Source organism: Sceloporus undulatus, chromosome 1 (assembly GCF_019175285.1).
Source record: "Sceloporus undulatus isolate JIND9_A2432 ecotype Alabama chromosome 1, SceUnd_v1.1, whole genome shotgun sequence".
Taxonomy (NCBI): domain Eukaryota; kingdom Metazoa; phylum Chordata; class Lepidosauria; order Squamata; family Phrynosomatidae; genus Sceloporus; species Sceloporus undulatus.
Window position 1 is genome coordinate 273,774,912 of NC_056522.1, and position 27,609 is coordinate 273,802,520.

Genomic DNA, 27,609 nt, shown 5'->3' on the forward strand with positions numbered 1-27,609 from the left:
AGTCCTTCCTGAATTGGGCCAGGGTGGTAGTCGAGCGGAGCTCAGTGGGCAGCGTATTCCAAAGGGCTGGGGCAACCGTGGAGAATGTCCTCCGTGTGGTGGAGGCTAACCTAGCCCCAGGCACCTTCAGTAATTGCTGCCCAGACGTTCTGAGGGTGCGAGGCGGAATGTACGGGGAGAGCCGGTCCTTTAGGTATCCTGGGCCCAAGCCATTTAGGGCTTTATAGGTAATTACCAACACCTTATATTGAGCTCGGAAGCGGATGGGCAGCCAATGGAGATCTTTCAAAATCGGTGTTATATGGCTGGTCCTGGGGGCACCAGTGACCAGCCGGGCTGCAATATTCTGCACCATTTGGAGCTTCCGAGTTTGGTATAAGGGTTGCCCCATGTAGAGTACATTGCAGAAATCCAGTCTCGAAGTTACCAGAGCATGTACAACAGTTTCTAGGTCCCTCTGGGCCAGGTATGGGCGCAGCTGGCAAATCAGCCGAAGCTGATAACAGGTGCTCTTGACCGTCGCATTCACCTGAGCAGTCAGGTGAAGCGACAAGTCAAGAAGCACCCCCAGACTGCGCACGGAGTCCTTCACAGGGAGCGTGACCCCGTTCAGGACAGGTGGAACCACCACCATTCCTGGACCAGGAGAACCTATCACTAGTACCTCCGTTTTCTCTGGATTCAATTTGAGTCGGTTTTCCCTCATCCAGCCCATTACTGACTCTAGACAGGCCACGAGAGGAGAGACGCCATCCCCAGTCACTGCATCAGTCGGAGACATAGAGAAAATAATTTGGGTGTCATCAGCGTACTGATAACCCCGCGCCCCATGTCTCCGGATGATCTCTCCCAGCGGTTTCATGTAAATGTTAAATAGCATGGGAGACAGAATGGCTCCTTGAGGGACCCCAGTTTTAAGGGGCCTCTCATCAGAGCACACGTCTCCCAGCTGCACCATCTGGGACCTCCCAGAGAGGTAGGACCGGAACCACTGGAGCGCAGTGCCCCCGATTCCCACCTCTGCCAGGCGTCCCAGAAGGATACCATGGTCTATGGTATCGAAAGCCGCTGAGATGTCCAAGAGCACCAGCAGGGACACGCTTCCCCTGTCGATGCTCAGACGGAGATCATCGACCAAGGCGACCATGGCCGTCTCAACCCCGTAACCCGCCCGGAAGCCAGTTTGAAATGGGTCCAGATAATCCGTTTCATCCAAGACCGCCTGAAGCTGGATCGCAACCGCTCTCTCGATCACCTTACCCAAAAATGGCAGCAGGATCTGGGCAGGGCAGTGGAGGATAGGGATTCTCAGAAATGACTCAAGGGCAGCTAACAACAACAAAAGTAGAACATGTCAGAAAAGTAGCCAAAGTTGTAACAGTAGTTGGCAACTTTCTGTTAGTACTGTTGTAGCACAGCCTTTTTGTAGGTGCACCCATAGTTTCTAAAGCTGGCGTCCCTCTTGAGGAACTTGTGCCTTATTTTATTCCCCAACTTTTTTTCTTATGACCTAAACTTCAGCTTCTTGTTTCCAAAGTATTTCTCATTTTGGCCTGATAGACTTGCCTCAACATATCTAATAAGATAGAGGAGTGAAAGTCCCAACGAGAGGTTGTATCCTGCTTTATGGAGGACAGCCCTCATTTTATTTATTTTTTATTTTTTGTAAATTGTTTTTTTATTTTATTGAATATTAAAAAACACAATCATAAAAGCCTTAACAATCATAACAAAAGGAATTGCCCCATCATACATTATTTCATCATACAATCATACAATTTGTTATTCCAATTGTTGACTTATTTCAAATGACGATGATGGCCACCCTCTCCATTTCTTCTTACGATTCCATCAACTTAATACCTATCCTTATTCCTTTCTCTATTATCTTCTCTTACATATCCTCAATCTTTCCTGTCTACTTCTTCTCTTCCCTCTCTCCTTATCCTTTCATCTTTCATCCTTCTTCCTCTTCTTTTCCTACCCTTACTCCATTCCATACCCTCACATCCACCCTCTAAATCTTTGTTCTTCTCTTCACTTACACTTACCAGCTCACTTACTCTAACCTTCAATCACTTTCATTTACTCTCTACATTCATACCTTACTTCCTTTCCATCATCTGCCAATTTATCTTTCCCTCTGTTATTAACTTTCTATTACAATTATCTATTGCAAATCACATCAATTTAAGTTGTTATATATACACAACTCAATTTTTGAAAGCTTGCTCATATGTATTGATAATTAATTTGTCTTATAAAATTCATATTGTTACTATTCCATTTCCTTATTTTCTTACATAGTAGTCTGGAGTTTATACATCCTTTCTCTCCTGTACTGTACTATCACTTAAGTGACAGCCCTAATTTTAAATGGTTGTCAGTGTCCTCTCTCTGAAGTCATACTAATTTTGAAGAGTTATCCAGTCCATGTTAAAGATAAAGAACTACAAGAAGGAAGGGCAGGGGCCATAACAATTGGTACCTCAAAAGCAGACACATATCAGTCTTCCTAATTAAAATGAGTTTTATTATTATATAAATTCACTTATGTTGCTTATTTTAAAATGTATTTGATATGTCTTATTTAACAGCTACACATTTCTTGCATATCTGTGTCCTTTTTTCTGATTATGCATTTCATCTCCCCCAGATAGTCCCTAATTCTTCCCAAATAAAGAAGTGAATAAAAAACAAGTAGACCAAAGATAAAATTTTAAGACTGCTAAGAGAGCAAATTATTGTTTAGCTTTTTGATGGTAGCAATCATGTCTCTGTCCCTCTCAATGAACATGATATTTAAAACAGGATGTGTTCATACATCTGATCTATTTTACCATGGTAAGACATCTCCTTGTCTGGTTGAGGTGTTTCTTCAGTTTATCATGATTGACATTGGTGCATTCTCATAGTAAGAACAAACCACTCAAATATCATTAAGCTTGCACTCAGTCAGCATCCAGTCCCAGGTCCAGCCTATGCTTGGATCCTCTGTGACAAGGCATGCTGTGATATTCTCCTGTTATACCTTACTTTGACCTTTGCCATAGGGTATGTGCCAGGAACTGGTCAAGATGGATTTCAAACTCAGCTTACACAGCAAATATTAATTTAATCTATCAGGTTCAGGATGTCCTGTGCATCTTATAAAGGACTATAGATGAAGCTGGTGTATTTGTACAAGATCTGTTAGAGAAGACAGCTTTGCTGGAGCAGTGACCCTCGCATTTTGTATCATGTGTTAGGCTCACATTCAGCAAGAGAAAGAAAAAGAAAGAAAGAAAGAAAGAAAGAAAAATAAATAAATAAATAAATAAATAATATGAAAAGGGAAAGTGAGAAAAGATATGAAAGAGGATCTATTGCTCATCCTATCTTAGTTGGAAGTCAAAATAAGACCATTAAACACAGCACATTGTTGTTTAAAGAAGGAAAATCATTTTGTGCAAAGCTTCCAGTGCATAAGATCTATTGCCTCAGATGCTGCTGCAAATAACCACACATAACAACAAGTTTGGAAGAAAGGCCACAACTTTATTAGCAAGCAATTGGTAAGGGTTGGCACCAAGCATGAGGTCAGGATCTGCGAAATCAAACAACCCCACGTTGGGTTAGGGTTAGGGTTTTCTGGAGAATCTCCAGTCTGAACCTGTTTTTTTTTAAATAAACCAATTGATTCATTTTAGCTCTAGCACCTCATTCTAAATTTTGTTTGTTTTAAATGTAGAATTAACAAAGATTGGTACAAGCCTCTTTGTTTTTTACAGTTTTTTAATTGTCCCAATATTCATCAGAAGTCTTGTGGCTTTTAGTATCATCCAATGAATCTTTGCTTTCCTGTATCTTGAGGAAGCAATGAAATAGTGATGAGAATGGTATATGTATATGTGAGCAAATTTTTAGAGTTCAGAGGACCCATAGGTCTGCTGAATTTGTTATGAAGGATGAAAGAAAGACTGCAGTCTTCCTCCCACCCTTTAGCATCAATCAGCCAGGACTGAGGCTATTTGTGTCATTGTTTGAAAGACAGGTATTGTCACTTACATTGTTGTAGGTTTAGGTGAAGCAGTGCCTGGGACTGATGGTAAGGTTGGTAACTAAGCTCAGACCACTGTCTTCCAAACCTATTGTCTCTTGTAAAACAAGTATCATAATTGTATCTATGGGGGAAAAAGGAGGATTGTCCCTGGTAAAGGGACCTCATTTTTTATTTTTATGTGAAAAAGCAAATGATTTTCCCTTATCATTAATTTTTTATCAATATTGTATCCAGTGACTGTTGAGTTTATCACTAATCAAATTATCAAATTTTGTTCAGAAAGGGCATCCACATGCCAGCAGTTTTGTTTATGTTTACCTGATTATGAGGGATCTCATAAAATCTTTAGCCCACATAAGGTCGGCCCTTGAAAAAATGATATAGTTGAAGCAGCCCTAATTGCCAAGGAGGATGCTGTTTATGACCATTTATCTGTTTTTTATCAGTGTATGTATATTTACATGTATACTGTATATGTATGTGTGTGAAAGAAAGAGGGAATGTGTGTATCGTAAAGCTTGAGTATAAATGGGAGAAACCCAGGGCTTAAGCTGAGTCATCCATCGGTTAGATTTGCAGTTTTGCCATTACCTGTCAAGGTAAATGATAAAGCTTATTAACAGACACAGAATTTAGGTGTAATGTGGCAGGTTTATCCCACTCTTACCTGGTACTGTTCCTGTCTTCCTCCCTTCCTAGCTTGGCTCCACACCGTGTGAAGCCAAGCACCGACTGGGGGACGGGGCCTGCAGCACGGCCTTATATAGGCCTAAGCTCTGCCCCCCACAATGTGTGCTGCGGAACTCCTCCTCCAAGGCAGCCCAACCAATGGGCTGCCCTGGAGGAGCGGAAGCTCCGCACACTGAGCCCGACTCCCAGAGCATCGCGGGGCGGAAGGACCGCCCCTTCCGCCCCACACACCAATAGGGAGCTGGGGCAAGCCCCAGTTTATACTGGGGCTTGTAGTTTTTGCCACCTCTAGCGGCAAAACGGTCTGCCCGGCTAGTGGGCGACCGTTTTTTAACAAATAGGCATGGATATTTTTCTGTTTGTTCTAGGGAAAAACTTTAGCAGAACTATAGAACTGCATTTGTTTCATATCTCTTGCAAAAAGTTTTGTAAAAAAGTATTTTAACATAGTAGGTAAAGTGGTATCTTGCAAAAGACAAATGGGAAAGATTTTTCATTTCATTCTAAACTCCCTTCCACTTCTTACAGCTGTTTCAGCTCTGTTAACAATGCTAGGTGGGCAGAGGGGCAGTTCACCTCCAGTTCACCATCTCTTTGATGGTAGATTCTTTGTCATCTTTATACACGAATCTCACTCTCACGAACAAGGTAAATTCATCTTAATTTGCTTCATTGGCAACCTTGCCTGTCACACCAGTTTATATTTCTCCAGACATGACAGCATGGGTCTTCCTGAAAGGTTTGCTGAACTCTCCCACATGGAAGCTATTGTGAATAGGAACACACCTGATCTCAAAGGAAGAGCATTTATGGGAGCAACATAGGACTGAAATTTCATGTCCTTCTTTTACTGCATTTGTTCCTAACACTTTTCTGCCTCACTTTTTGGGGCAGAAAGCACATTCAGAACTTTTGGGTTTCTTCACACTTACTCTGTAACTTTGAAATGAAAAACAAAAAACAAAAAAACATGCAGTCCTGCAACCTCTGACTGCAGAAACACCACTTTACTTTCCCTGCATGAACTCTCTACCATCTCTAACTGATGAAGAAGCCAGTGAGCTTTGAAAACAAGCATCCCCCCATTTGTACCTTCTGGTTGGCCTAATAATGGTATTACCAATGTGCATTTTGGAGTTTCAACAATTCTTTTGGTGGGTCTACAGTGATCTATCTATCTATCTATCTATCTATCTATCTATCTATCATCTATCTATCTATCTATCTATCTATCTATCTATCTATCTATCTATCATGATAACCTGTTTTCATTGTGTTAGACCTGTTTTATCAATGTATTTCTGCAAACTGCCTGGCTGTAGCTCTCTGCTGAATTAGTGGGACTCTGTCATGCCATGACTGTAAAATCTGTTGTGCAGGAGATGGCTGTAGGGCAGGAGGTTTGTCTTCCAAAATAAAGACAACTGTGGTTTTTCAGACTTTGAAGCAGAATAGCATTTTTAGCAATTGAATTGGAGGAACTTTGTTACCTATCTTGGGGTCATTGCAGACTAGTCCACAGTAAATATTTTTCTGTGTTTGGACTAGAAACATCACTGACTGAATAATCAATACACTCTTTTCTTTTTTGATCCACTCAAGCATAGGAGTGTGATTATTGAGTGGGAGACAGGGTCACTTTCTCCAATATTTTAAGATAAAGGACGATTCTTCTGTATGGTGCACTCAAGAATAAAGGACAACCCAAGGTCTGCTAGGAGGTCTTCCACTAAACTATAATGTTTGGAACACAATCTGGTAATTCAATGCCTGAGACAGTAGAGATGTTCAAAATATTATCACCGTATCAGTTTTATTACTGAAATATTTTACTCTTATCTGTTATCCGTAACAATTACAACAGGGTGGGAATAGAGATGTTGGACAGTAGCTCCCATCATGCTTACTGGTTATACTGAACTGATGTAGCTGAGAGTTCAACTCTAACAACATCTGGTGGTCTATACATTGCGTATCAGTGGCATAGCCATTAAACCTGTTGATGGCATCTGAAGGGATATACAGAATATTCACATTTTTTCTAATCTTGAGTGGAAAAAGGTATCTTGAAACTTTTTGACATGATATGAGAACTTTTATGCACCTTTCAATGCATTTTTACATTATTTGTGAAAATTCTGTAACTGGAAATGACTGTTATCTTCATATAAAATGCATTTTTATGTAAAGGATTTTTGTTTTGCAAAAAAGGTCTTGAAATGTGAAAAACCATCAAAACATGCACACAGAGTCTTGTAAGCTTGCCTAGTAGAGGGAAAACTGTTCAATGTTATGTGGAAGAATGAAATAACAAATGAAATAAGTGACGTTTGAGAGCCTATTTTGAAGCAATAGTGGCTGGTGGCTTCCATGTTGGGGAGCAGTGGATCACCTCTGGGTTTTAGATGAAATTTTAAAAGAGCTATCCAGCGTTCTGAACATACTGGAAGAGGTAAGGAAGCTGGAATATACTTGCTATTGATATGGAAGTCACCAAGTGGCATAAGAAACATAACATACAGCAATATGTCACTTGTGGATATTCTTAATATGTTATAATTTTTCTTTTTTGCTTTTATAGTCATCCTTTTAATGTTGCTGTTGTGTGACTTCAAGTTGTTTTCAACATATGGTGACCCTAAGGCAAACCTATCATGGTTTACATGACAAGATTTGTTGTAACGAGCTTTGCTATTGCCTTTCCTGAGGCTGAGAATATGTGATTTCTTATATATAAACTACAAAAACGTGAAAAATAGTGATGATGATGTGACTTCATTACAGACTAAAGCTGAGTCATGTAGGTTTTCTTCTCTCAAGGAGCACATTGCACTGTAGTGGTGTAAGAGGTGGTAGCACTCTCTGAGAGAGAATTGTCAGCACACTCACCAAACCACAACTCCAAGAATTCCTTGAGGTAAACCATGCCAGTTAAACTGCTTTTTTAAAAAAACAAGAAAAAACTTCTTGTACTGTTGTAGTACATATATGCCCCCAGGCCTTATTTCCCAATAGATTAAGCTGCATAAAAATAAAATAAAATAAAATAAAAATAAACAGTGTGCCGTTCAGCTTTAGAAACCCTCATATGCCTCTGGTTTCTGGCATCACTAAGTAGTGTTGTAACATTCTTGAGAATAAACTTTTGGAGATTATTCTTTTGGATGTTTAAGAGACATATAAAGAGAATGTGAAATGATTTCCTTTTCATTTCTTAATGCAGTTTTAAAAACTATTTTTGAAGTTTTTTTTAAAGAGGTATGGTTGTTACTGCCTGTTCTGTCAATAGGCTTGTTTTAAAAACACTTTTGAACACTCCAAGCTAACAGCATGTTAGCAACTAATTCAAACATTATTTCAGTATCATTCATAAATTACTTTTGAATCCTTTGACTTAAGGAAGAGAAAATCCCACAAATCCTACTTTTGGTCAAAGCATAAGACCATAATTAATTTGGCATGTGCTTTTGAATTAAGAACACAGTGTACTGAGCCTTTCTTAAAAAGCTTTTTCAAAATATTGGAAGTATACTTCTGCAAAGCATTATTAACTGGGTGGAGCTTTTAAGATTTGTTACAAACAAAGAAATGTTAATTAAATATTGTTGTTTCTTGTTGTCAGTCAAAAGGGGTTAAGCTTTATTTATATTCTGAAGAGAAAAACAGAAAGAAACAGGTAAAGTATATACACAAGAGCTGCCAGGAAACAGAGAGCCTGGCATAGTTTACATTTGTAGTGTGGAGGGTGGAGAGGCAGGCTTAAACTGGTGGGCTGTGTGTATGTATGTGTGTGCATACACACTGTTATTCCAATAGTGTGTGGTATTACTTTGTAAGTTCACTATCCTTTAATGTACAAATGATTGACAGCATCCCTTTCTGCCCAAATTGGTGATATGTGAGGCCAATTCTCACAATTAGTTGAGGTGATAGGTATCAAGCTCATCACTTGGTAAACTTGCCTGGCATCATTTCCTGGGATAAGGCAATTACCATGATTAAGTAGGCATATGCTGGGGTCAGCAGCTGTGGATGCATCCCATAGCAGGGAACAAAATACAGGCAAGGAGGAGGCTGGGAGCCAAATGAGCAATGGAATAGAAGTGCTTTGAAATGGCTGCATACTGCTAAACAGAGAGGCACACTTGAATGACAGGGGATGTAACATATGAAACTGGTGTCCTTTTAAGAACTCGAGTTTGCTACAAGAAACAGAAGCGCAAGCATCCCTGTGGATACATTATGCACAACAAACCAAGAAGGGTCACGATTCATGATACTGTAGCATGGCTGTCTCTCCTGGAGATGGTTTGGTACAGCTCAGCATGGTGACACAACAGTGTCAAATTGCTATTTTGAAACCACTCTAATTAAAAAACGATCACTTGGAGAAAAACACTTGTAGTAATTTCCCATATTACTGTGCCAGGATGGTCAATGCTACTTCCTCCTATGTTGCTGGGTTAATGGGAACAACTCATAGGATGGTTTCTCTCTACAGCAACCACATCCTTCTGGAAATGGAGTAATGCTAGAAATTGGAGGAGTCTCCTTGTCAAATCATCCTCTGTGACTTGGGCCTTTGTGATTTACTCTGGTGACATGGGAACAAGCAGTGTTCTTGTGGAAATGTCAGTACTCTTGTGATTAGAGTTAATATAGTTTAAAACAGATCCTGACTTCCATGCATGATCAATTGTGTGCTTCAGCCTCATGTGTTAAATCCATGTTTGGGGGCATTATAAGTTGTGTAGCCCCAGCCCAAACAGCCATGGTGGGAGTTATAATGTCCAAAAGCAATTCTTCTAGAGTTTAGTCCAGGACATCCCTCTGTGCGACAAAGCTTTTACACAATCTATTAAAGTGCACATAAGGCATCTTCTCACTAGTGCCCAATGCATAATGGATCGAGGGGAGACAGTTGCCAGTATGGTGTAGTGGTTTGAGTGTTAGACTCTGGAGACCAGCTTTTGATTCCTGCTCAGCCATGAAACACACTGGGTGACCTTGGGCAAGTTGTATTCTCTCAGCCTCAGGGGAAGACAATGGCAATCTCCTCTAGAACAAATTTGGCCAAGAAACCCCAATGATTTGTTCACTTGAGGGTCGCCATAAGTTGGAAATGATTCAAAGGCACACAACACAGAGAAACACACATATATTGGGCACTATGCAGCATGATCCCTTGTCTCCGTCCTGTATTCATTTAACATGTGAAGGGTTTGGGTGAATGGGAGTGTGTGAAACAAAACTCCTTCCTAAAGAAAAACTGACAAGTACCAAAGAAACTCATCAAATAATTTTGTTTTCACACAATGGTAAAAGATATTTTAGGATATTTTTTAGGATATTATTTTTTTTAGAATTAACTGGGTGCCTAATCAGTCCCAGGAACCAAAGAGAAATGGTGACAATGAGAGGAAGCAGTGGTTTGTTCTCCCAGGTTTACTTGCCCCAAACTGTGAAACTTTTGTCTGGAGCCTTTGTTGCTCTCCGGCCTGCTGTACAATCTTCACACATAGTCCTGTTTCCCTGGCTTCCACAAAAAGGTAAGGAAGCACCACAGTGCTTTGTCTTAGTTTTTAGTTCTGCAAGAGTTGTTCTTGTATGGCTGAACCTAATTCTCATCAGGGTGTCCAAGTGTCAGCTGTCCACACCAACAGCCCAGTTCTGTACACTGCTGTTCTGGTGAAGTGCTGCATTGTGTTGGCCTCTGAATGCAATATATGACCTTGTGCTAATGAGAGGACTCCATCTAAGAGCTAATCTTTATGTTAGCAACAGCTATACATATTTCTTTCCCAGTAGTTTCCTCTGCTGACCTGTCTCTGACCTACAAAGTATGCTTATGTGGATGGGCAAGAGGTATCACCATTATGCTAGGCAGACATGCAATTCTGTTTTCTCATAGGTAAAAGAATAGTTAGAGGATGTTCTGGATAACAAAAATGGACTGTTCTTAACTTGGCTTAGTTATGGAACAAAGAGAGTTGTGGCTTTTCTCAGTCAGTTTTATCTTGTGTGTTTTCAACAGTGTCCGTGCCGAGGTATTGTTCTTCATTATTTTCATAGGGCCAGTATAATACCTTGTCCTTCATAGGGAAGCATAAAGTAAAGGTAGGTCTTTGCTCCGAACCTTGCCTTCCTTCACCTTCATCTTTACCTCCTCATAAACAGCTTTGTTGAATATACACAGGACATATGCCAATTAGAGTTAGCTAATTTGCCTAAACAACTTTGGATATTGGATTTGTAAGTCAGAAAGATCTTGAAAACAATACCTGCAGAGTATGGTTATAAAAGATTATACTTTTTATGTTTTCAAGGTACTTATTGTCCTTCATTAACTATAGCAGTGTCTTTAAGATAATACTTTAAGAAGAAAGATAAGAAGTGTCTTGCTGAAATCCAGATATTAATTCAGCAAGGAATATCAGAGCTTGAAATCTGTGTTCTATTAGAAGTGTGGTGTTAATCATGACATTTTTTCTTTTCAAAATGGTGTTGTTTTAATAATGGCACATTTGTTTCAAGCACTTGAGAAAACAAATCAGACAAAGATTATTCAATTCATATTATATCTGTAGTCATACAGTCTACAAGTTGTTGATGTTGTTGCTGTGCGCCTTTAAGTTGACTCTGATTTATGGCAACCCCAACATAAATTTCTTGGCAAAATTTATTCAGAGTTTTTCCATTGCTTTCCTCTGAGGTTGAGAGAGTGTGACTTGTCCAATATCACCCAGTGGGTTTCCATAACTGAGCAGGGTCTCCTAGAGTCCTAGTTCTACGGTTGAAGCACTACACCATACTGGCTGTCTCTACAGTCTGTACTATTCTTCAGTTGTTACTTGTGGTTTTTGGAAGCTGCTTTCATTCACAGCTTTTTTGCCATTGAAATGCAGCTTAAGATAATGAAAACCAAAGCAAGAACAATGCAAATAATGGTTTCCTTTACTGAATTCAAAACCACACCCAATTGTTTTCCTTAGACAATAGTCTAAACTTATTGCATTATTGTCATCATGGATTGCTGAACATATTTAGTTAACAGTCTCCTAAGAATAACTTAACTGAAGTGATCAACAACCAGACTTACTTGCAGTAGAGAACTTTCATGGTTTTTGGTATTATAGAATGAAGCACAGTTATTACAGGGCATTTAGAACACTGATGGCCACTTCTTCTCTGTCTGTTTTCTCTGACTTCCAGCTCTAGGCATCTGAACATATTAATTGCTTACTATTTTTTGAGATGAAATGGTGGATACATTCCTGAACAATAACTGGGAATAGCAATTTTATTTTTCTGTATATGCATGTAGAAGGCCTGGTATAGCAATACACATTGTATTCTTTGTTTTGGTTCAGTTATGTTTTTTTTAGAAAATCATATCTAACAGATGCATAGTGTTTTTTTTATAAGTATTTTATCCGGATGGGCTATGATAAGCATATACAGCTGCCTTCCCATTTGCTCCAGGAAGACTGCAGTGAATGTCACACTGAAACTTATGGAGAGTGTTCTTGGAGTGCCAAAAGAAGAAAGAAAAAAATAAATAATAAAGAAAGAAAAGGCAACATGGTTGAGTGGGTTTTTAAACCATTTTTACTGTTCTTTTCTCACATTGTCACTAAAATATTCTCTTTGTTATCTGAAAGGGACATCTGCTGACTGGCTGAGCTTTCTTTACCTGATTGTGTGAAAAGTCTTGGTTAAATCTGTTAGGCCTTGGAGGCCCACTAACCTGCTAAGTGCTATAGAGCCTGAAAGACATTATGTCCTTGGACTAATGTGTCTGTTTGGCTTATGGCTTTCTTGAATACAAATAATTGAGGTAGGTATGTGATATTACAGTAAACTATAATGGAGTTGCTGAAGATTCTGTTTAAAAATGAAATCGGAGCTTGTGTATGTCTCTGTAGTAAATTCTGCTAGCTCCATAATCTATGCAGTGAGGATTGCTTTTGTTGAGGCTTACCAGGGGACAGGGGGATGGGGAATGCAGATAGATCTTGAGCTTTCATTCTGGAATCTGTGTTGTGTTACTTTCTACTGTGAAAACAGAAGCTACTTCAGAAATGCCCTTGGGTGTTCAGCAAGTTTTCCAAATTACGTGGGAGTTTTCCAGGCTAATGGTGGCTTTAAAAGAAAGCCTAGAGTGTTATTGTCCAAAAGTTATTATTAACAATTGAAAAAGTAATTATTAATGAAGGAATCCATTATTAAGAAATTAAAATGTGGCTAGTTAAACATTATTTTTTTTTAAAAAAGAAACATGTTATTGTTCCTCATTAAATGTCATTTGAAGAATTTGTAGTTGTATGTCGTGTATATGGCATTTCCAACTTAGGTTGACCCTAAAGCGACCCTCTCATGGGGTTTTCCTGGCAAGATTTGGTCAGAGAGGGTTTGCTTTTGCCTTCCTTTGAGAGTGTGTGACTTGCCCTAGGTCACACATTTGGTTTCCATGGCCAAGCGGTGATCTGAACCCTGGTCTCCAGAGTCACAGTCCAACAGTCAAACCACTATACTACATTAGCTTTCTCATTTGAAGAATCCCTTTTTAGTTCTTGATGCATTTGAAAATGTTTTATTTATTTTTTTTAAAAAACACACCTAACCAAAATGGCTCCATTCTTCCAAAATGATACCCTGTTGCTCACTGGAACCCCAAATGGTAATGGCATTATAAGTCATGATGCAATTTTGCAAAAAATACATTTTGCAGTTATAGCATCATTGTCATTACCTCAAAAAGAAGGTTAATTCCAAACTCTTTAGATACATATGTGCCATAATTTTGTTTTATGAAAGTTTAGGTCCTGATTTGGTACTGTTGAAATATCTCAGTAGGTTTTGCTTAAAAGTGCCTGCTAACCTGTAATGTCAACTTTAAAACTATCAATATTTTTAAAAGAATGAGATCATTTGAAATTACCAGAGATGTCACTGACTATGGTATTCACATAGACCTACAAAGCTGACTGAAAGCTGAAGTGGAAAGAGGGAGCGCAACTATTTTTGGAAATATTATTTGGCAGGAGAAAGCAGAGTAGGTTGGCATAACACTGGACTGCATACTCTATGTTTGAAGAATGAGTGGTGAAACTAGCTGTATGCTAGCCTATTGGCCCACAATTTTGCTTGTGTTTCTCATTGGAAGATAAGGGGCCTCTGCCACTCTGTGTTTGTCAGAAGGGCCCACTAGATGGTACAGTGTTTGGTCCACAATCTGAAACATTGGCAGGAAGTGAGAATGTTCTACATAGGACCCAGCCACAGAGGATGGACAAAGCTAGGCCTGCTAATGAAGTAGTTGCCTCATGTGCACATACAGAGAGGTAAGGAAGAGAACCATATGCTCCATCTGCTTGCTTGTGTCTTCTAAGATAACTTCCTGCCATGAGATGCTGTGGAGAACACTGAACCATTACCACTGTTGAAGTAAGATTCAATTGCCAGTCCTGTCCTTATATATGGAGTGGAAGAGGCACCGTCTTGTGCTTTATCTCAGGGAGCAAAATGTTTTGGCCTGGTACAGAGTACAAACTGCAGTAGAGAGGCATATGTCATCCTCACATAATTGTTCTCTCCTCCTTTGCTATAAGCAAAACTCTTAGATTGAAATGGCACAGGGGCATTCTACCATGTGATGGCTGAGCAGGCTGTGAATAATGTGCTTCACACGTTCAGAGCTGCTCAATAAATGGAAAAAGGCACTTGAGAACACCTATAGGGCCAAGATGACATAGTAATTTGAGTGTTGGACTATCACTCTGGAGTCCAGGGTTCAATTCCCAGCTTGGCCATGAAACCCACTGGTGACCTTGGGCAAGACGCAAGCTCTCAGCCTCAGGGGAAGGTGATGGCAATATATATATATATATATATATATATATATATATATATATATATTGTCAAGAAAATCCCATGATAGGTTCACCTTAGGGTGATCATAAGTTGAAAATGACTTGACAGCACACAACAACAATGCAGTAGTAACAGTATACTGTAACAAAATATCTCTCACTATTAGTAAATTATGGCTCTCTGCGCCCATCACCCCAAATTAGGTTGGCTGTCCATTTCAAGGCATGGGGTTATATAAATGACAGCTGACTCTGATCCTTTAGGGGGAAAATCTAACTGATCAGTTCTCTGCTTAATTGAGTAGTTCAATATCACACTCAACATTCTGTATCACTGTTAAGACTATTTTGTATGGCTTCCAGTGCAAAGAAATGGGACAGCCCTGTGAATGAATTTCTTCTCAGTTTAAAGGCGAATCATCTGGGTTATACTCAGCTATCCCTTCTAACCAGGGACCAGGTCGACAAGAGATATGTGCAGTTATTTTCCATCCAATGGAATTAGGTGTGTGCATGTGCTTTGCTACTCTTATAAACTAACATACACACACACAGAGAAAGAGGGAGAACCAAGAACCAAATATTAAGGGCTTGTCTTCACTGGCCAAAATACCCCAGGGTGCCCCCAAAGTGTTTTGGCCCTGAATCCCCCTTGTTACTTTTGCTCTCTCTGCAGTGTTGATGGGCAGCTGCCTTCCCATGTGGCCCCCATTTGCTGCCCAGCACTGCTGCTGAGATCACCCATGTTATTGATGCCAGGTGCCTTGTTCTGACCTCAGAGTAACTCATGCCCACAGTCACACCACTGAGCTCTTTGCAAGAAATGTGCCAGAAGGCAGCCACTTGTTATCACTGCTGAGAAAGCCAAAAGTCTGGAGCAAAAGGTAAGATTTGAGTTAAGGGGAGGAATTGGATGTGGATGCCATGAATACAGTGTGCACCCAATTTGGGGTTTCGGCACTGTATCATGTAAACAGGACAGTGTGAGCTGGGGGGTGGGGATTTGGAAAAAAATCATCTATGACATGCCCATAGAAGAAAGATAAACATTAAGAATATGATTTCACTATATCACTGGGTGTGGAAACAAAGAAAATTCTGAATTAGATCAGGCACCATTGTGCAACAAGGATTTTTCTAGACAAAGGCCCCCTTGCTTTGAAAAAACTAAGAATAAAAAACCCCAGTAAATGTCAGTTAGCAGCTTTGGATTTTTATCAAACTAAATGGTCCAAAGCATGGATTACCTTCAGTAGTATAGTGAAGTCACAATTTGCAAGATGACTGGTAGTTGTTTTTTTTTTTAAAGCAGGGATGATGGTATTCTCTGGCATTCCTGCAGATGGTTGTATGCACTGTGAGCTTTATGCTTACAGAAACTTTGGGAAAATGCATTTCTCCCTGGTGCTGAGAAAATGAAACTTTTGGAAAATGTGATGCTGGTGCCCTTATAATGTTTAGAGACATGTTATGTCTGGCTCTTCACTTTTCTCATGCAATCTCAGCTGTTACCACCAAAATCCAGCATGCTAAGCTCTGTGCTGCCCTTTACCAACTGTAAGATGTAAGCTATATAGGCATTATGTTGTTTGTTATGTAATATTCAAACAAGGTACTACTATTAATGTTTTATAGTATTATAGCCAGTACTATCTGTTAATTACATTCTTGGAAAAAGGTCTGGATTACTAAAGAGAGTTATTTCCAGTAGTGTCCATATGATGTCATATGGCACACAAATCTATGATTAGTGTGGTGAAAATATTGGTATATCCAGTACTGATTAGTGAGATGTTCTGTAGTGAGGGAATGCCCCATGTGTTACTTTGACTACCTGTATGAGCTTGCCCCTTCCTAATGTGGATGCTTCCTTTGCTATGAATGGGGCTTTACATTTCCTAATGCTTTGATTTGTATGTCCCTGTAGGGTGCAGAAAGAGTTTATATCCTGTGCAGTATTCCAGTTGAGTATAAAACATAGGTTTATTTCCGCTTATAGTGTGGCCTTCTTGAATGTTTGGAACAATAATAATAGATTTACAGCCACTGATAAGTGTTCCAGAAGGGTGGATGGTCTGAAGAGATAATACGCAAATGGACTTCCCGACAAAGGCGGAATAAAGGTTTGGCTTGATCTAACCACTGTTTGTGGATGTACATATCTTCCCTACCAATATTAAATGAGTTTGCCATGTGTAAGGCTTGTATTTCCCCTCCAGAATTTTATTTGAGTATGTCTCTGTGTGTCTGTGTTTGTCTGCCTCTGTTTTCTTTTTAAGCTTGTCACATAGTATAGGTGGCTCTTTCTTGTTTTTATACAAGGAAGATGACACTAAAGCTCAAAGGAAATGGGGCTGCAAGTGTTTTCCCATTACAATGTCTCCTTTTTCCAAGTCAGTAAAAGCATCTCTTGTTTTGGTTTCAGGGGAGCTGCATGTTCTAATTCACAGCTGTGGGGATATGGATCTGCAGTTATAGTCACTAGTGAATGGTGAAGGGGAGTAGAATTTTTTTTTCTTTTTAAAAAAAATTAAAATGTCAAGACGAAAGGCAAGTGTTTGTTTTTCAGCACTTCATTCCCCCTCCCCCCGTCTCCCTGTCAGAATGCTTGTCCAAATTGTATAGAGATGGAAGAACTGCAAAAGAGAAGCCATTCACATTTTAAAGATCAAAAAAAGCACATTTGATTTTGATATAACCTCATGGAAATAAGTGGCTTTTATCTTTTCGGTTAAATGTATTAAAACTGTGTCATCTATCTATCTATCTATCTATCTATCTATCTATCTATCTATCTATCTATCTATCTATTTTGTCATGGTTCTTTTCAAAGATGTAGCGGTGCTAAGCCTTTTCCTTTCATTTAATTGTAATAAAATGTTGCCTAAAGAAGAATAAAAATGGATTGTTTTTACTGTTTCATACAGAAAAACATATAATGGTGTAATAGTGTTTTAACTATAGCTTGTATAGACCACATGCATTTAAACTCTATGCATTTTTTTGTTTGTTTTTACTGCAGGGCAGACAACTATGAGACATAATGTGCCATGCAGTGAACATATGCCATAAATTTGATAATGATACCTTTTGAGTTCATCATATTTCGTAGACAGCCTCTTAAGGGAGGAGATGGAGAGAAAAGGCGTGGAGAGCGGGAATGAGCTAGTATGGTGGTACGATTAACAGGGCTGAACAGTCCAAAGGCTATCTTGTTCCCAGGAATAGCATAAAGCTGTTGCACATCCATTCATATTTTGCATCTAGTAGGAGAAAGAGAGGAGTAAGAGGTTTGGTGATACCAATTTTGTTACAACCGATTTTGCTTATTTCACTGAATAAATTGGAGTCAACTAGATAATATGCTAAGTGTTTGATTACATTTAATATGTCTTGCTCTTTATTTTAAATAATAGCCATCAGAGTGGAGGAGATCTGAATCAAAACCACAGTGCATGGGCAGTATTTTTTTTTAAATCCCTACTTGAAGCTGTTATCCATCACAGAATGAAATTTCCCATTGTTTTAGTGGCAGCCTCTCTGTAGCATGAGGCATTTTTGTTAGTTTAGCACAAGGAGTGGCTGGTGGATTCACTGACATGGGAGCAGTGACCCCTGTTTTGTTTTCACCACTGTCACTCCTGCAGCTGCTCTGAGCTGAATGTGAACTGTTCCAGCTCTGGCCCAGAGGTTTGGCAATGGAAGAGCTCCTATTCAATTCAAATGCTCCTGGAACAGTGGCAGTAAAACCAACAGTGGTTTTTAACATCTGATCTCATGCAACATTCTGATGGCTTTTAAAATGTAAAAGGGACACTTTCATCATCAGCACAGGTTTTTATATTAGCAGCTAAATTTACCCAAAACAGTAAGGCAGAATCCTGGAAAGTCCTGGCATAGTGTAAATGAACTGTGTATTCAAGCACATAGCTTGTTTATGCTCGTTTGGTTTATCTCACTAGCATAAGTGGTTAAAAATCTAAGAACAGATTGTCTAGCATGTTGTTTGAACTAGGGATGCTAGGATGTTGCTTACAAACAGAACATGGTTTGTAAAAGCTTGGTTTACAATCCTAACTTGCAGAGGGCAGAACAAACCAGGATTTCCAATTTAGACAAGATGAATGAACTATTTCTGGTCTGTTAACCCACTGATACTGGCAGGTACAGAGCTTGACACAACATATCTTTAAAAGTAATTAATTGCTTGGTACTGATTAGTCTGAAAAAATTGCTTGGTACTTTATGATAAAAGTCTGTCTTGTTATATTGCTCAAGGTAAAGAGGTAAAGGTATTCCCCCGTTGACAAGGTTGTCAAGTCATGTCTGACCATAGGAGCTGATGCTCATCTCTGTTACTAAGCTGAAGAGCCAGTGTTGTGAGAGATTACTCTGTGATCATGTGGCCAGCATGACTGCACAGAATGCTGTTTACCTTCCCACCGGAATGGTACCTATTTATCTACTTGCATTTGCATGCTTTCAAACTGCTAGGTTGGCAGAAGCTGGGATTAGTGATGGGAGCTCACCCCAACATGTGGGACCCGGACTTTGAACTGCCAACCTGCTGATCTTACAATCAATAGAGTCAGTGTCTTAACCAATTGTCTTAATTGCTCAAGACAAGCCTGTTATTTTGCATTTACTTTTAAATTATTATATTTAAAAAATACCCCAAAGTACAAAAATGCCAACAAATTCTTCCAAATCAATCTCTAAAAGCAAAAAGCAATAGAAAAGGATTTACTAATTTTAGGGTTTTTTTTGTACATGTTACTCATTACAAAGTTACAACATTCATTGTTTTACTTGTTAAAAATAATAACTTTAGACATTGCCCTCAAAAGTAACATCTTAATATGTTATGTCACTGCTTATAAGACATTGGCGGGGTACATACCGCCACTTTGCGGCGCTCTGCCGCCGCCGCCGGTAGGTCCGCGGGGGAGCCGGAGCCTTCAGACGGCGCGACTCCCGCGCGGACCGAAAAAGAAGCTCCAAAATGGAGCTTCTTTTTCCGTCGCGTTTGTGACGTAGTGAGGCGCCAGGGGTGCACTCGCTACGTCACAAAGGACGCAACACGTACGGACGCTCAGCGTCCGATACGCAAAGATGGCGCCGGCCATGTAGAAGGGCCGGCGCCATCTTGTACGGACGGAGTCCGTACTAGGCCCAGGGGCGTCTATAAGAGACGCCCCATTTTTAAAATGGGACGTCCTCCGGACGTCCCAAATACCGGTGAAGAAAGCCCTATTGTTTCCAAGCTGTGGGGAGAAGGAACTGAGCAGGACAAATGGGCTGCATGCAAAACATGCAGCTTGTTCACAGTGGGCCAGGATTCAATCAGATTCTATTTTATTATTCTGTGTGAATTCAGCCAATTATTTGGTCCTTTGATGGTTAAATAAAAAAATATTTTTTCTCCTTTTAGTGGTTATACTAGGAGAGTACTTGTGTTCCTGAATTTGACTGAAATGTGTGTACTTCTTCTTACAGAAACATGGGTGGGTGGCTTTCTTAAAGGAAAATGAAAAAAGCATTTGTTCTAGCAGCTTGGCAAGACAAATATTTCACTAAGTGAGGGCTGACAAGGCATTTTGTTATGTCTGTGGGTGCAAAAATGCAATAATTGTTATGCTCAACTTCCCTTACTCATTGAAGATACTTGCATGGTAATTTTTCTTATATTTATTTCTTGATAAAACTTAAACCTGTTAAGCATGATAACACAGGTCCATTATTTGAAATGCACATATGATGTAACATATACAATAGATAGTTTTTGGTGATCATTGTCTTGAACTCACCATGATTACTAATAAATGTGCCAAGTGCTTCCCTGTGTAACAGGCATGGTCACATCCATTTCCTGGACAACTGGGAGTGGAGTGAGGCAAAGCCCTGCAGTGAGAAAACACCTGATAGAGCAAAGCACGCCTGGGTCTGAACATATCCTGGGTGAGATTCATGCATATACAGTGTGCCCGCACCATACATGGGAGCACTATATGCAGCTTTCAGCTTATGCTGAAGCCATGCTGCAATACAATGAATGGTATGTGCGCGAGCCCCGTTATATTCAATGGGGCTCAAGCATACGCGTTATTCACCTTACACAGAGGGGGGGTGGAATGGATCCCCCGCGTAAGGCAAGGGTCCACTGTAATACCTTGAATTATTTCATGGAAAACAGACAGAGTATAAATGCAATGAATATGAATAAAGAAAAAGCAAGCAATAAAAGAGGAAGGAAAAATCTGCTCTATGCCTCTCCTGGCAGCAGCCAAGCCCCATGAAGCTCCGCATACAGCCATTAAACAGCTGTGGAAAGGGAAAAAGGGAAGTGACTACCTCTTGTCCCCTTGCAGTTGCAAGAGAGATGCAGTCATAATGATGCTGTCATTCTCTCTGGTGAATGGCAGGGAGGCAAGAGGCAGTTCCTCCTTCCACTACAGCAATAGCCTCACAAGGTTTGTCTCTTGCCTACATGAGATCATGGTGGTTGTGGATGTGGCACAAGAACTAGACAATACTCCTAGATATCTTGTCTTCATAGGGAGAGAGGTGCTGGCCGCTGTTTACCCGCTACAGGTAAGCTCCAGTTAGAAATTCCTCTTCCTAGATCAAAGGCAGATACTTCACCATGCCTGACTGCCACCTACAAAACCCGAAGGCTAGCACTTTATAAATATTGGGTCACAAACTTCCCTTCTTTATTTAACAACTAATGTTTAGATGTTTTTGAGAGCTAGCATGGTGTAGTGGTTTGAGCACTGGACTACAACTCTGGAGACCAAGGTTTGCTTCCGTGGTCAGCCATGGAAACCCACTGGGCAACTTTGAGGACGTCACATATGGTCTGATCCAGAAAACCCCATGATAGGTTCTCTTTAGGGTCATAAGTTGGAAATGACTTGAAGGCCTACAACAATAAAAACTATAAAAACTTTAAATTTTGTTATTTTAAACTTTTGGATTAAATAAATTTTAGATTTAGCTTGGATATTTTTGCCTCAATGAATTGCCTTCTTTTAGAAAGAAGGAGAGTCTTGGTAAAAGTTTTACTTCAGCTGTATTTTTTTCTAGCAAAAAGTACAAACAGAATTGGAAATATCAAAGATTGTAAAAGAGTTGGCAACAATGCTGTTTGAAAGAGCTACTCATTTTGTTTTATACTGGATTTAATTAATTTGGCTTTATGGAGTTTGGATTCCAAAATGGAGATACTGTGAGAAACTGTATTCTCTGCTTAATGAAATAAGAGAAATGAGAAAAATAGTACAAGCCAGATGAAAGGCCCTTGATGATGAGACTGGAACAATAAAGGATACTGAATGATATGAAAATCTGAACAATTTAAGGAATCTAATCTGGTAGAAGTGATCCAATTATCTCAGGATGATAAGGAACAAGATTCGTTGCCAGTTTATGGAAAGAGAAAGAAAGATGGTTCTGTGGAGATGATATCAGAGAGGGAACCAGATAGGGAACCAGGTTCCTGTAAACTGGTGGCTAAAGATCAGCCCACTACAGTAGAGAATTTTGGAAACATGAAAAATATGAACAATGTTGGAGCTGTCATGAAGAGGAACAATGGTGACACTAGGGGAAAAGACTGGAAATCGATATGGTTGAGATTAGTTGTGGTGAGGAATGTGGAAAATTGTCCCAAAGGAATGTATTGTTAAATGAGTGGGATTTTCCTCAATTTTTATTTTATCATTTTTTTGCGGGGGGGGGGGGAGGAAATCCCATTTATATTATACAAAATAAGGTTTAAATGGCTTAAAGAGTGCTGATAAGGTATTGCTTTATGTATTAATCTTAATGTGGTATGCTACTGTTTGATTTAAAAAGGAGGATCTTTTTTTGTGCTGACTGAGTTGAGTAAGTTTTAAGTGGAAGTTATATCATGGGGAAAATGGGAGCTGTACAATATAGACAGTGGATTTTACTAATAGTTAATTATAATTATTAAATATTAAATTTCAGGGAAGGGGATAGGTATTGATGAAACCTATAATTTTAAGTTCAAAGAGTGGAGAAACATTTCATTTAAGTGGAATTAGTTATTAGTATTAACTATGGGGCAGAATAACGGCCCTTTAAAGCCTCCGTCTGATTGGCTTGGGAGTGTGGCATTTATATGCCGATACACCTATGGGGTGTGAATACATGTGAGTCTCCATTGGGGGGGGGGGGGTCCAGAACGGATCCCTGCATAAATGAAGGGTCAACTGTAATGTAATGTAGGGATATTTTCTATCAATTTATATAGTACTAATTTGTTGTATGCACATTTGAATGGACCATTAGACTTGGACCATGTTGAGGCAGTCTTCAACTCATAGCATCTTCAGGAAAGGGATAACAGGGAGAATTAGAATAGGAGAGAAATTCATGAAGGACTGTTTGGGAAACTTGCCTATCAAATGCAAGAACTTCTAAAATTTCATACCTTCATAGTTACCATATTCAAATGTTAACTGAATTCTTTTTTTTTTAAAGGAATAGCTTTGTTGAAAAAGTATGAATTAAAAAAATATAAAATAGTTGTAAGTTTTCTTAAGACTTTGGCTTTTGTAGTTTGGCCAAGTTCTTCTTAACACACATGAAAGTTTGTCAAACAAGAGGAAAATGGTGCAAGTTCATTTCATTACATTTAAGTGTTTTATAAATCTTTGTCAAATATGTAGATTGCTGGTAATTATTAATTAGCTTCCCAACCATATGTTGAAGAGAGCATATATAAACAGGGGTCAGCTGAAGGATATTCATTTTTCCTATGTCTAAAATAGGCCCAGTAGCAATAATGGTGCATATTAATCCAACCAGTTGTCGTGTGTGTGTGTGTGTGTGTGTGTGTGTGTGTGTGTATAACTTACCAGTAATGCTCCAGGCTGTGGACATCCCCATAAACATCTGGTGGGTCACTGTGTGAACAGAATGTTGTACTGTAGGCACTGGATTCAAATTGGCTCTTATGCTCTCATTCACTTGGATAGTAGTTCTCGTTATGATTTCCTTATGATAACTATCTGTGCCTTAGAATACTAGAAGCCTCAGTCATAGTTCAGTCATATCTAGCTAGGCCAGTCCCACTGGGTGGTAACCTTACCACCATGGACAACATTTTATAAAGACTGAAGGTGTCTTTTTTGCACCATGTGTATGACAGCTATATACTAAAAAGGAGAAGTCAAATGTGTAATAAATGTGTGCAGTATTTTATAAGATAGATGCAAATGAGATACTGAATACAAGACACTTAGGAACTTCAGTTCCTTTAGTAGGATGAGTTTCTTCTTGTAATTATGCTTTTCTAAATGGTCTGATCCTGCTGGTTTTTTTTTTTTGTTTTTTTTTGCCTGAAGGTAACTCAGAGAATAAAAGCTTTAGTGGGCAAGAAGTGTTTAGCCCCTAAGGTGCAGTTGATTCCAGCTGTCAGTTTAAAGAACATGTTCTTTAACTGCAACCATATTCAGAGAGCTCCTTTTCCTTAAGGCTGTCTTCTTGTCTCTCAGAATGATGTCTCTCAAGAGGAGTCTCTTAAAAGCTGCTTGCTACCTTTTCAGGTGTCCTTTGTGATTTATTTTAATACTGTATTCCACTGTGCATACTTGACTAGTTATTTTGAGCCAACAGAACAAATTCAGAGCTACATTTCATTGCCCCTTGTTAAAATGGGCAAGGTTGTGCAATGACCAAAGGTGAATTCATACTCCTGCATTGGCCACCAGCAGTAATTTTACATTTCTTTGTTGGCTTTATAATAAGAATTATATGTTTCCTTTTATGCCAATGTGTTTATTAGCTTCAGACTGCTTAATAATTTTAAAAGAAATGTGGTAATTAAAAACAGAAGGCTAGAATAATCAAATAAGCAGTAATCAACTAAGTGGCAGAACTAAGTTGCAGCCAAGGGAGGAGAAGGACAGCCCACAACCAAGGGAAAGGAATATTTTCCACTTTCAGGGGATTCTGAATGGTGTCTGAAATGACACAGCCTTTGCTTGTCTCTGAAAGTTACTTTTTTGTTCTACAGATCCCAGAATCCCCCAGTCAGCAGGCCTTATTGGCTGAAGGATTCTCAAAGTTTCCAATTTCTGTGCTGGAGAAATCAATCCTCTAGATAAGCCACCACCACACAACAGATTGTCTTAGGCACGGAGCAGATGGAGAGGAAAAGACAGGTCACTCCCAGATTTTCCTGGATTGGGAGGAACCCCCACTGTCCACATGACCTGCTACCACAATAGGTCGAACATTTATGGACAGTCTGCACCATACAGCATCAAGCTGTGCTACTCAGTTATTATTTTTGCCTCCTTGCATGCATGTACATCATTGCATGAATACATTGTCTGTGACCACCAATTACCTCCCTTGTTCTGCCCAGCTACCATCCCATTGGATGCCTGAATTGTGTGATCAGCCACATGAGAGATATACTGAGTGATATGCTGCCTGTACAGTGCATCTGTGTGCCTAGTGACACATTGGCAAAGCACAATCATATAGGCCCCCCATATATGCCCTTTTCTCCCCCTTCCCCCTATGACTCCCTGTCGGACTGTCTAGTTTGTGTATGTTTTTATTATATCCATTGCATTATTGGTGACCTGCTCTGTTTGTTGTAATTTCACTTCATGGGATGTGTGACAGCTTGGTGGCACATCCGGCCATTTATACAAAAGAAAAAACCTTATGGTGAGCAATGGCACTGTCAACTGTGTCTCACTGGACCTAAGCTGCCTGAGCGTTCCCGAATAACTGCACTTGTGTTGTGCTGTTTATATGCTAGTGCAAAAATTCACACTTTCTGCATTACATTGGAGCAAATTGTCATTTTTTTGCTCCCATTTTTCATGCTGGAGCACAATTTTGTCGCTGTTTCACCATGGAGTTTATCGCACGGGGCTTGTGGAACGCAAACAGAGTGGAATGAAAGGGAGCGGGAAGGGAAGGGAATGGGGAAAGAACGCATATTACTGCATGGGAGAACGCTGCCAATGCCACTAGAAATCCCTAATCCATTCTCCATCCATCCCACAGCAGGTGATTTTCAAGAAGTATTCTGAACAGTTATTGCAAATCGGCTGCTGTGGGATGGATGGGGAAGATTGGGGACTTCCAGCAGCATCAGCGACATTCTCCTGTGTGGCAATATGCATTCTTTCCACATTCTGTTCCCTACCCATTCCCCTTTCGTTCTGCTCTGGTCACGTTCTACAAGCACTGTGCGATAAACTCCCATGTTTCAGTCACGTGTGTTCATAGAATCATAGAATAATAGATCGTAGAGTTGGAAAAGACCATAAGGGTCATCCAGTCCAACCCCCTGCCATGCAGGAACTCTCAATCAAAGCATCCCTGACAGATGGCCATCCAGCCTCTGTTTAAAGACCTCCAAGGATGGAGACTCCACCACACTCTGAGGGAGTGTGTTCCACTGTCAAACAGCCCTTACTGTTGGGAGGATTCGCCTAATGTGGAGGTGAAATCTCTTTTCCTGTAGCTTGCATCCATTGTTGTGGGAAGAACAAAGAAGAGAAGGTTAAGAGGTGATATGATAGCCCTGTTTATATATTTGAAGGGGTGTCATATTGAAGAGGGAGCAAGCTTGTTTGCTGCTGCTCCAGAGACTAGGACATGGAGCATTGGGTGCAAACTACAGGAAAAGAGAGTCCACCTCAACTGAAGACCTTTCTGACAGTAAAAGCAGTTTTGACAGTAGAACACATTCACTTGGAGTGTACAGAGCCTCTTTCTTTGGAGGTTTTTAAACAGAGGCTGTATGGCCCTTTGTTGGGGGCACTTTGATTGTGTATTCCTGCATAGCAGGGGGGTTGGACTTGATGGCCCTTGAGGTCTCTTCAAACTCTGTGATTCTATGAATGTAATGGCTGAATGTGCATGCAAAAGGCTTAATCATATCTTAGCTTACTAAACTAAAACATAACCTTGTAAGATGGGACAATGTAATCTGGCTACCTGTGCTTTTTTTTGACATAATCACTGGGCAAGTCAATTGTAAATTCTGAGATCCAAAGAGTAACTTCTGAAATTTGCACATGCCCCTGTGTGAGAGCTGTCATTTAGCAGCCTATTGAACCCTGTTTCAGGGCCTGCTCCTGTTCTGTCAGCAGGACTCCCAACTCTGCATGATAGCTCTGCTACTGTTTGTACTGTGCCATGCCACAAACTGCTGTTATGCCAGCCTGATCCTGCCAGGCTGCTATGCTGTACTCTTAAATTACTGCTACTGTGCTATGCACACTAATGTAATATATGGATATTCGATAGAAACCGCAGGACGCTAAGTACTGTGCTCAGGCAGGAGCTCATTGTTCTAATGCTGAATGGATACAGATACTGCCTGGAAGGCTTTTTATTCAGTGAAGGTTAAGCAACACAGTTAATTTACTATCTAAACAATTCTAACTTTAATGCCAATGTTCATATCGCAAGTGGGGGATTGGCTCCACATTTTTCTACTTATTTACTAAAATGACTGTGGTGTGTATTTCAACATTTGACATTTATTAAGTCAAAATGTGCCTTTCAAACACTAGCTTAGGCTAGTGGGTATTGAATTACACAGAATGCATTCACTCATATTACCCACTGTCCTTAAGATATTCTCTCTTATGATCCATTCTTGTAATTCCTTTAGTTCCTGACCTACCTCTAAATTCAATGAAAGGTTTATGAGTTAGATATTTTGAAGATCTGGGCTTGGTATTCCCTGCTTTTAGACTTTGTTTTTCATGAAGAACTTGGTTTGTAACTTCAAGGGTTGAACTTATTCCTTAGAATGTTTCATTTTAGATAATTTTGGTTTTATTGATGCATATTTGATTGTTGCATTATTAAAAGATGGCCTGTGTGTGTGTGTGTGTGAAATGAGTTATTGCAGATAATAACACAGATAGAACTTTTGTATGATCTCAAAGTATATATATATATATATATATATATATATATATATATATATATATATAT

At 39.7% G+C, this 27,609-nt stretch overlaps 1 protein-coding gene across 6 annotated transcripts in view; it reads left to right on the forward strand.

Annotated features, from left to right (window-relative positions):
• The window catches only part of SOX6 (SRY-box transcription factor 6), a 581,763-nt gene that overhangs the window by 140,107 nt on the left and 414,047 nt on the right, over positions 1 to 27,609 (forward strand). The window lies entirely within an intron of this gene.